This window comes from Hevea brasiliensis, chromosome 6 (assembly GCF_030052815.1).
Source record: "Hevea brasiliensis isolate MT/VB/25A 57/8 chromosome 6, ASM3005281v1, whole genome shotgun sequence".
In the NCBI taxonomy this organism is placed as follows: Eukaryota; Viridiplantae; Streptophyta; class Magnoliopsida; order Malpighiales; family Euphorbiaceae; genus Hevea; species Hevea brasiliensis.
The window spans coordinates 45,744,616-45,755,464 of record NC_079498.1 but is presented as its reverse complement, the minus strand read 5'-3'; positions in this window follow the sequence as shown (position 1 = coordinate 45,755,464).

Sequence of the window (10,849 nt, the reverse complement as noted above, 5' to 3'; positions counted from 1 at the left end):
CATGTTCAAGCCTCCATCTCCATCTTCAAGCCATTATTTACACAAATGGTCTTCATTAAAGTTAATGCCCACTTTGTAAGGAAGAAGTTGACAGTAATTTTAAGAGGTTTTAGTGAAGTTTTGGTCAAGCTTCAAAATAGGTAAGTGGTTGTTTTCATTACTTGTTTCATTAAAATTGTAACTAAGGTTATGGTGAGTTAGATTATGGAAGAAGTTGAGGAATTTGATGAGTATGGACAAGGTATTATTTTTAGCAGCCATGATTGTTGAAGAAACTTGATGTATTTTCACTTGTATTTAATGGGTAATGAGGTTAGTTAGAGTAATTAAATGTGTAAGAGCTTGATTTCTATGTATATGTGTGAATTATGAATGTAAAGTGAGATTATGTATTGAAATTGGGAAGCTTGATGTATATGAGAAATTGGGCAGCCTTGTGATACATGGTAGAGTGTTTAAATTCATGAAATAATTTAGTGAATTATGGTACTAAGGATGGCAGCATGTGTATGTAATTATTGGTGGGAAATTAGATGTGTTAATGAGAGGTATTCATGTGTATGTATTGTTGAAATTGGATATTGTGAAATGGAAGTGTAATTGATGTATTGTGAGTTGTTATATTTTGCCAAGTTGACCTAAATATGAGGTGTTGACTGGTTATGGTTAGTACCAATTCAGAATTTGGTAAAGAAGTAGACTTATAACAAGGTTAATGTGTATTTGGATTGGTGTTTGAGAGACATGTAAAGGGCAGTATGCAAATGAGCCTATAACCCTAAGTGTGTGACTCCAATTGGTATGAGGCCAATTGGAGGTGAAACTAGGCACAAAATGTGCCAACTTTCATGAAGAAAAACTACCTAAATTCTGTCCATAAAGTGACATGAGAATTGATCAAATCCGGATTGGTGACATTGCAAACCAGAAAATTGACCATTTGAACAACAGTCAGTATTTTGGCCATAACTCACTCAAAACATGTCCAAATGACCTGAAATTTATATGGTTGGAAAGCTTAGACATAGGGCTACATCTTTTGTAGAGATCATAAAACCCAAAAATGACCATAAGCAAGTCAAAATGCTTGCACAATTTCGGGTATAAAAACTACCAGAATCGGACATGACCTAAAAATGACCTATGCTTGCCATTTTAGTGCAATCTGTCTAGCAATAGTAAAATGACCATAATTTGGTCTAGCAAACTCCAAATGACCTAAAATTTGTGTCAAAATTTCACTAAGACATAGACCTACAAGTTTGTAATTCGGACTAGAGCTCGAAAACCGAGGAAACTAGGTCATCCAGCTAGGTCAAAATAGCATACCAAAATCTGATAAATTGTAATAAAATGCAATATACTTGAAAATGAAATTAGTAACATGTACCAACACTAAAGGACTATAAAATGTGACATATTGATAACATTAAAATTTATTCCCCTAGAGTGCATCAAAGGTCAACATTATAGGTTGACTAATGAAAGCAATAGTATTAAATAAATTTAATTATTGAACCTTATTGTTAGAGACAATTTAACTGAGTACTGAAACACTTTAAATTGTGTGTTTCAGTTAGCAAAGACTCAGGGAAGGGGAAAGAAACACTGAGTCAAGGCCAAGAGGCTACTCATTAGAGGTTTGTGCACAACAGTTATTTCTTTTGAAATTTCAATTGAAATAAATTATGACAAATTGTATGTTATTGCTTAAGTTGTGGAAAATTTGTTTGAATGAAATTTGATGGATACTTATTGCTTGAAAATATTGCAAATGGTTTGAAACCACAGCTATCAAGTATATTTGGTTGAATTCCTCACTAACTTGTCTAGTGGGATGAATTGGCTTTGAATTCCCTCTCTGGCTGAAGTGTTGAGGTGTGTGCCAGTTGAGGACGAATAGGATGATTACTCATATAATTGCTAGCTAGCTATGTTATTCCTAATTAGCTATTGGTTTTTGGGACAAATTGGACTTTGGAATCATGATTAAGCTGTGTGTATGATTTATTGATATTCATTGAGACATTGTGAAATAGAGTTTAATTTTTTATGACATTCTCTATCTTATCAATTTAACTATGATTTTAAGTATCCACAGTTTATATGATTTATTGTTTATGGTTTTAAATTGCATTTTCTTAATGTTATGCACCACTGAGATATTGGCTCAGCGATAGCTTTTTCATTACTGTCGCAGATAGACAGACAGACAGAGCAGCAGAGTAGGCTGCTTATGCTACATTTTGGGATTCTGCTGGGTATATTGAGTATACCACCTTTTTGTAAATTTTTGTTGTAATGTATGTACACTGTATGTATATATTGTACTTGGTCTTGAGCAGTTGTAAACGAAAGTTGTAATATATTTATTTCTTATTTCAGCTTTTGAACTACTCAGTCATTTTGTAGTCTATCTTTGGAAATACTAAAAATTGATGTTGAATTAAGTTTGACAAATGTTGAGAAATTTATTTGTGTTGAACTATTATTGGGGTTTGGGATTGAACAAATATATTGGAAGTGCTTGTTATAGGTTTTTGAAGAACTGTTTTATTCAAAACACAGACGGCACTCTATCGAAATTTTTACAGAAATTACTGATACTTCAAATTTGTTATTTGGTTTCACTTCAGTTAAAAAAAAAAAATTAACACCTGTCAAAAGTGCTCACCACTATAAAATGAAATAAGAAAAGGTTTAAAATCCCTTGTAGTGTATTTAATGGATTATCAGTAGACGAAGTTTGGTAATTCATTAGGTATACTACGGGATCATGTTATGCCTTACGTAGGGATAAGGTGTGACATGTTTTAGTGGTATCAGAGCTAGTTTTTACATTCTGTTTTGACCTGTAATTTGAATATTTTTTCTTCATAGTACAACTGCTCAATGTCATGGTTTGATACATACAGTACATTACATTTAAATATGCACTAATGGGAGGAAATCTCTTTGTGTTATTTGTTCAGAAGGTATAATATCCTCTAATTGACTATGCAAGAAGGGAACCGTTCAGTCAATCAATCAATAGAGGCTGAGGTGCAAAGGGAAGCCCTAGCCCTTCAAAATGTGAGTGGATCAACCGCACCAGCCCCCTCAGTACCGCAGTTCCCTGCTCAATTTACTCAGCAGATGGCTACAATGTTCCAATAAATGACTGGTAACATGCCTAATCAAGCCCCACTGTAGACACCAGTGGTACAACCACAGTCTTCAGCTAGGCAGTATGACAAACTGATTAAATACGGGGCTACTGAGTTCAAGGGGATAGCAGATCCATTAGAGGCAGAACAATGGTTGGAGAGAATGGATAGGGTGTTCAAGAAACTTCACTGCACAGAAGAGCTGAGATTTGAGTATTCAGTGTCACTACTACAGGGGGATGCATATGACTGGTGGAAAACCATTCCCCATAGTTTGGTGGAACCTCCAATGCTAACCTGGAATGATTTTCTTCGGGAGTTAAGACAAAAATATGTCCCAGATGCCTATGTAGACTGGAAGCTACAGGAGTTCTTAAGTCTGAAACAGGAAGTAGATCAGTGTCAGAATATGAAAGGGAGTTTTCTCACCTGAGCCACTATGCAGGAAGTCTCCTTTCTACCAGCAGGGAAAGATGTAAGAGGTTTGAAATCGGCTTGAAGCCTAGTATCAGATTACAGGTGGTCAGATTCAAACATACAAACTTTTCTGAGCTCATTTCTCAAGCACTGGAATTAGAAAGAATTGAGTCAGAAGCGGCCCTAGAGAAAAAGAAATCAGAGAAGATAGAAAAAGAGAAAGAGGGGAAGTCAGTAGATCAGAGTTCCAGTGGTCCTCCTAGAAAGAGAAAGAACTTTGGGGGACACAACAGGGGTGGCAAAAAGTCTGGTAGGGGAAGATTTTTGGGACAGAGACCTCCTCCATCTGGTCAGCAGACTACCAAAAGTTCCTACCCTCCCTGTCAATGTGAAACTTATGGAAGAAATCATGGTGGGGTCTACTACAAGGCCATAAGAGCCTGTTATAACTGCGGAGGCACTGGACACTTTGCTAAAGACTACACCAGTGCTCGTAGAGTTGGGCCACCTCCTACTACTGCAGAAGGGTCAGTTCAGAATCCTGCCACCAGAGGTTCACAACCACCTAGCAGAGGTAGAGGCAAGGGTAGAGGTAGTCCATCAAGCAGCCAAGGCACAGTGAATCAGTTAGAGCAAGGTAGTGCTTCAGTCAGAGTCTACGCAATGAGACAGAGAGAAGAGGCTGAGACATCTGATATTGTGGCTGGTACCTTCTCAACTTTTAATCAAGATGTGTTTGTGTTATTTAATCCGAGTTTTACCCACTCCTATGTGAGTGCTAACATCATTGATTGCATTGTTGTTCCGTGTGTGAAAATGAACTTTAAGGTGCTAGTAACAAGTCCGCTAGGACAAGAGGTCAGGGTCAATAGAATGTATAGGGATTGTCCTTTTGTAATCCAAGGACATAATTTTCTGTCTGATCTAATTGAAATGCCCTTCAGAGATTATGATATTATCTTGGGCATAGATTGTTTAGCCAGGCATCACGCCATGATTGACTATAGACTGAAGACAGTCACTTTTGGTCTCCCTCAGTACAGTGATGTGGTAATACATGGGGAGAGGCAGCTATTGCCATCAAACATCATTTCGGCTGCACTAGCCAGAAAAATGATCAGAAAGGGGTGTGAAGCATACTTGGCACATGTGGTAGACACCCAAGTGGGGAGCCTAGAATTGAGGGACATCCCTACAGTATATGACTTTCCAGATGTGTTACCTGATGAATTGCCAGGATTACCTCCAGAAAGAGAAGTGCTGTTTGAGATTGATGTTATGCTTGGTGTGGATCCAATCTCCATAACACCATATAGAATGCCACCAGCAGAATTGAAGGAGTTGAAGGTACAGTTGCAAGAACTACTTTAAAAAGGCTTCATCCGCCCTAGTGTGTCATCTTGGGGAGCACCAGTATTATTTATTAAGAAGAAAGATGGCACTCTCTGCTTATGTATTGACTACCAACAATTGAATAAGGTGACAATAAAGAACAAATATCTATTGCCTCGCATTGATGATTTGTTTGATCAGTTGAAGGGTGCAGTTGTGTTCTCCAAAATTGATTTACGATTTAGTTATTATCAGTTGAAAGTGCAAGAGCAGAATATTCCAAAAACTGCTTTCAGAACTCGATATGGCCACTATGAGTTTCTGGTAATGCCATTCGGGTTAACTAATGCTCCAGCTGCTTTTATGGATCTAATGAACATTATCTTCAGACCATATCTCGACCAGTTTGTGGTGGTGTTTATTGATGATATTTTGATATATTCGAGGAATGCAAAGGAGCATGATAGACATCTACAGATTGTACTACAGACCTTAAGGGAGAAATAGCTATACGCCAAATTGTCAAAATGTGAATTTTGGCTGAAAGAAATCTCTTTCTTGGGACATGTTGTGTCAGTTGAAGGGATCAAGGTAGATTCCAGGAAGGTAGAAGCTATCCTTAATTGGAAGCCACCCAGAAATATCATAGAAATTTGCAGTTTTCTGGGTTTAGCTGGATACTACCGTCTATTTGTGAAAGGGTTTTCTATGTTAGCTTCTCCACTGACCAAACTACTTCGGAAAGATGTGAAATTTTAGTGGACAGATAAATGCCAGTAGAGTTTTGATGAGTTGAAGAGGTGTTTGACTAAAGCTCTAGTCCTTACTTTACCTACCCCAAGTAAAGAATACACAGTTTATAGTGATGCTTCTCACAATGGGTTAGGTGTGTACTAATGCAAGATCAGAATTTCATTGCTTATGCATCACGCCAGCTAAAACCCCATGAGAGGAATTATCCGACACATGACTTGGAGCTTGCTGCTATTATATTTGCTCTTAAGATCTGGAGACACTACTTGTGTGGGGAGAAATGCTACATTTACACAGATCACAAGAGCTTAAAGTACTTGGGCACCCAGAAGGAATTGAACTTGAGACAAAGGAGATGATTAGAACTGATTAAAGACTATGATTACTTAATAGACTATCAGCCAGGGAAAGCTAACGTGGTGGCTGACGCATCGTAAGACTATGGCAAGTCTCAGAGTTTCTCCTTTGTCCATGGTACATGAGTTGAAAGCACAGCATGCCAGTTTGGAGATTGATGATGAGGGACAGGCAGTAGTTACATGCCATGTACACTTAGTGTTGATTGATCAGATCAGAATCGCTGCTCAGAATGATGAAAAATATCAGAAGCTACTGAAAGAAGTCCAGGAGGGCAAGAAACCTGAATTCTCTGTGAGAGATGATGGTTTATTGCTACATCAGGGCAGAATGTGCGTTACTAATGATGTTGACTTGAGACAGATCATTATGAAGGAAGCACATGAGTCTCCTTTTGCTATGCATCCTGATGGAACTACAATGTACAGAGGGCTAAAATAGCATTACTGGTGGATGGGTATGAAAAGGGATGCAGCTGATTTTGTCTCCAAATGCCTAACTTTTTAGCAAGTGAAGGCAGAACATCAACTACCAGCTGGTTTGTTACATCCATTGTCAGTGCCAAAGTGGAAATGGGAACGGATAACTATGAATTTTATGATGGGACCTCTGAGGACACAAAAGAACCATGATGCAGTATGGGTCATAGTTGACAGACTGACCAAGTCTGCTCACTTTTTGCCAGTCCAGATGGACTATAGCCTAGAAAGATTGGCTAGATTGTACATAGATGGGATTATAAGACTGCATAGAGTGCCAGCATCGATTGTATCTGACAGAGATCCTAAGTTCACTTCTAGATTCTGGGGTAGTCTTTAGAGAGCCCTAGGAACTAGATTGAAATTCAGCATGGCATTCCACCCACAGATAGATGGCCAGTCTGAGAGGGTAATTCAGATCTTGGAGGATATGCTACGAGCTTATGTGATTGAGTTTGAAGGTAGTTGGGATACACACTTGCCTTTGATTGAGTTTGCTTATAATAACAGCTACTAATCAAGCATTGGGATGCCTCCATACAAAGCTTTGTATGGCAGGAAGTCCAAAACTCCCCTATGTTGGGATGAAGTAGGTGAAAGAAAGATGATTGGTCCAGAAATTGTTCAGCAGACATAGAAAAAGATCAGATTGATCAGAGATCGACTCAAGGCTGCATCAGACCATCAGAGGTGCTATATTGATCTGAAGAGAAGAGATATTGAATATGCAGTGGGTGATAAGGTATTCCTCAAAGTTTCTCCTTGGAAGAGGATTACGAGATTTGGCAGAAAGGAGAAACTGAGTCCTCACTTTATCAGACCATATGAGGTTCTGGAAAGAGTGGGTCCTTTGGTATATCAATTGGCATTACCTCCAGAGCTAGAAAGGATGCACAGTGTCTTCCATGTGTCCATGTTAAGGAGGTACAGATCTGACCCATCTCATGTTCTATCAGTTGAAGAGATTGAGGTAAATCCAGACCTTTCATATGAAGAAGAACCTATAGGGATTCTAGCATATGAGGTGAAGCAGCTAAGGAGTAAGCAGATACCCCTGGTTAAAGTGCTGTGGAACCATCATTCAAGCTAGGAAGCTACTTGGGAACGTGAAGAGGACATGAGGAGACAGCACCCACAGTTGTTCAGAGACTGATGTTAGGTAAAATTCTGAGACAAAATTTATTTTAAGGGGGAGAGAATTGTAACACCCCTATATTCGGTAGTGCGTTCTACTGTCCCGACGACCAGTGTCTGTCTAGACAGCTAGAATGCCTGGACCTACACTTAAATGTTAGTGAGGAGACATAAAATAAAGAAATACAATAGAGGAAAATACAAGAAAAACAAATAAAAAATAATAGCAATGAAATGTAACTAAGTTAAATGAGCCAAAAACCGTAGCGATGGGTGACTACACTGAGAAGTTGCGGCGTGGACTGTTGACTAGCCCTGGATCACGAGGAACCCTGGGAAATTTTTTTAAGACATAAATAAACATCTATTGAAGTATAAATAAATGTCATGAAAAATTAATTAATTTGTACAAAAAAAAATGAAAAATCAAGAAATCAACAAAAAATCTGTGTTACCGAAAAATTTGAAATGCAACCCGAATAAGGGCATTTTAGTCAATTGACACCCCAAGTTACCTTTTGACCTAAATGTCCATTAAAAATAAGTGACATTAAAGTTGGAAAACCCCATGAAAAAAAATGAAATTTAAATGAAAAATAAATAAGGAGACTTTTGGGGTAAGATTTTGAATAATGAAAAGTTTAACATTAATTTATCATTAAGCTATGTTATTGGACCATTATACATCATATAATATCATAAGTGGACAGAAATATCCACTAACTTTCTGCATTCATCATCTTCTCCACTTAATCTTCATTTGGCCGAACCAAAAAACTCTCCCAAGGTTCATCCATGGCCGCCCCATGTTCAAGCCTCCATCTCCATCTTCAAGCCATTATTTACACAAATGGTCTTCATTAAAGTTAATGCCCACTTTGTAAGGAAGAAGTTGACAGTAATTTTAAGAGGTTTTAGTGAAGTTTTGGTCAAGCTTCAAAAGAGGTAAGTGGTTGTTTTCATTACTTGTTTTATTAAAATTGTAACTAAGGTTATGGTGAGTTAGATTATGGAAGAAGTTGAGGAATTTGATGAGTATGGACAATGTAACACCCCTATTTGCATAGCTTGATATATTTCACTATTCTGGTGACCGGTGTCGATCCGGATAATTAAGGAGATTAGAACACATTTAAGACAACTAGATAAATCATAAACACAAACAATTAGTAATTGTCAATTAGTTAAGTATAAATAAGAAAAACAGAATATAAGAAGTTAAATGAGCCGAGAGTCATAGCGATGGGTGACCTTCTCGAGAACGACTGCGAAGTCGATTTAAACTCAAATTTCAAACCTTAAAATGTGACACCGCGGTCCTTAGGACCATTATGAACACAGTGGAAAAAGAAAATCATGAAAAAGAATTGTTAAACCAGTCAAATAATTAGGTCAGGGAGCTGGAAGAAATATTGAATTATTTGCAAACCGGGTTGAACCGGCGAGGGGCAATTTGGTCAATTGACCCCGAGAGCTGACTCCTGACCTAGCTGTCAAATAAAATCAGAGAAAAGAAAATTTTGGAGTCGGGAATTAAATTAAAGAAGTAATAGAAAATAAATAAAAAAAAGAAGAAAATGAAAAAGTGAAGGGAGATGACATCATGCATGACATCATGCATGATGCCATAAATATTATAATTAATAAATTTAATTAAATTGATTTATGGTCTTCCTAAGACAAAAAAAAGAAAATAAAAGAAAAAAAGAAGAAAAAAAACATAAAAGTCTTCTTCCTTCCCTAAGTTGCTGCCCCACCTCTCCCTTAACACCACCATTATCACACCTCCATGAAAGCTTGCTCCAAGCTTTAAATCCCCCATTAAACCCTAATTTCTTCCTCAATCACTTCATAAAACCTTATTTTCTTCCTTTGAGAAAGAGATTTAGCAAGAAAGAAAGAAGAAAAGAGGAGAAAAATTGAAGATTGAATATCAAAGTTGAGGTAAGCTATTTACTTTGGAATTTTGAGTTTAATACATGTGTTTATGATTGAATGAACTTGGAAATAAGGTTAAAATGAAATGAAGACAAGTGTTATGGGACAAAGTTGAATTTTTCCCAACTAGGGTTTGATATATGTATACATGAACTTGGTGAATTTAAAGGTGTATGTGAGCTTATTGGTGTTGAATGCTTATGATTAAATGTCTTGAATTAGTTAAATGCAATGAATTAGTGTGGTTAGGGTTTGACACTTAGGGTTTAGAGGCAAAATTTTGGAGAAATGGTGAAATGATGTAATTGATCTAGTTTGAAGTGAAAAATGGTCATTTGTGACCAAATGAAGTGTGTTGGAAGTGTTAGAGTTAAGGTTAAATTCGGCTTCAATGTGGTCATGCTGCTGGTAGCAGGACCAAGGTTCCTTTAAGGGACCAAAACTGAAAATTTACAAGTCCAATTGGTATGAGACCAATTGGGAATGAAAATAGACACTAAATGACACAATTTTTATTTAGGAAGCATGCCCAAAAAGTGACCAAAACCTAGTGAATAAATTGACCAAATCCGGAAATTCTCAGTCTGCCCTGTACAAACTGACCAAATAAATAGTGTTTGTTCATTTGGCCATAACTTGAACTGGACAGGTCTAAATGACCTGAAATTTTACCACTGGATAGTTGAGGTATAGACCTAAAACTTTCATGAAGAACACAAACCTAAATTATGCCATTAACCAAGTCATTTGGCCACCCAAAGTTGGTAACCTAAAACTGCCAGAACCAAATTTTGCCCAAAAATCTGGGTTAAGTCCAATCTGGCAGCCATGGTTCAAATGGCTATAACTTGAGCTAAAAAAACTCCAATTGGAGTGATTCAAAAAGGAGAGTAAACTTAAGACAATAGGGAACATTTTCTATGAAGAAAGTTTTGCCAAATTCTAATAGAAAAATGACCAATGGAATAGTGCAACTTAAGACACCAAAACTGAAAATTTATAAATTTGCCTAAAAGACTTGGAATTTGAGTAAACAACCAAAACCAACAAATTTAGTGACCAAAATGTGGTATGTGGGTGATGTTGGAATTCCCATATCTATTAAGCCTTAGAACGTCAATAAATTGACTTGAATAGTGTAGTAAATAGTAATCCCGAAACACAAATTTTGAAGAATGTCAAGTTTAGTATATATAAGCTAGATAAAAGTGAATTTGAATTTATTTTGGATTTATAATAAGTTATGATACTGAAACACTGTGAAACTATGTGTTTCAGTGGAAAAGAACACCG